Source organism: Cyprinodon variegatus, unplaced genomic scaffold, assembly GCF_000732505.1.
Source record: "Cyprinodon variegatus isolate N-32 unplaced genomic scaffold, C_variegatus-1.0 Scaffold804, whole genome shotgun sequence".
Classification (NCBI taxonomy): Eukaryota; Metazoa; Chordata; class Actinopteri; order Cyprinodontiformes; family Cyprinodontidae; genus Cyprinodon; species Cyprinodon variegatus.
In genome coordinates this window covers 192,453-192,930 of record NW_015151257.1, presented here as the reverse complement: position 1 = coordinate 192,930, position 478 = coordinate 192,453, and the positions used below count along the sequence as shown (strand labels likewise).

The following is a 478-nucleotide window of genomic DNA, read 5'->3' as shown; positions in this document are numbered from 1 at the left end:
GCTGTTTTTCTCAGATTTTATTCTTAAAATCCTGTTTTCCAGATTAGATTTTCTTCTGTTCAAGGAGGGAAAGATTTCTGTTTCTCTGCTGGACGTCAGAGGCTCCATTTTTATCGGTGACCTCCGGTCCGATCTAAGCAGCGACTGTTTGGATCGGAGCGGAGGTCAGAAGGGGATCCGGAAAACCCAGTTTAAAAAAAATACAAAATAAAAATCAGAGAAAACAGAATAGTTTCATTTTTTAAACTAGGAGTTTTTCTAAAGGAACAAAATTCGCGGCTCAGAGGAGGAAATAAAGATGGAGGATATTATCTCAGCCTACTTCCTGCTGTTAGAGGGGTTCTGTTGAAGGGAATGAAGCATTTAAACCAGATCTGCGCTTATTCCTGAGGACCCTTCATCAGCACCTGGATTAAGGGGGGTTGGGGGGTGAGAAGGAGGAGGAGACGGCTTCCCCCCTCCAACGGAAATGGAAATC

The 478-nt window shown here is 43.5% G+C and overlaps 1 protein-coding gene across 1 annotated transcript in view; it reads right to left on the bottom strand.

Annotated features, from left to right (window-relative positions):
• The window catches only part of LOC107098724 (high affinity cGMP-specific 3',5'-cyclic phosphodiesterase 9A-like), an 11,269-nt gene that overhangs the window by 8,431 nt on the left and 2,360 nt on the right, over positions 1-478 (bottom strand). The window lies entirely within an intron of this gene.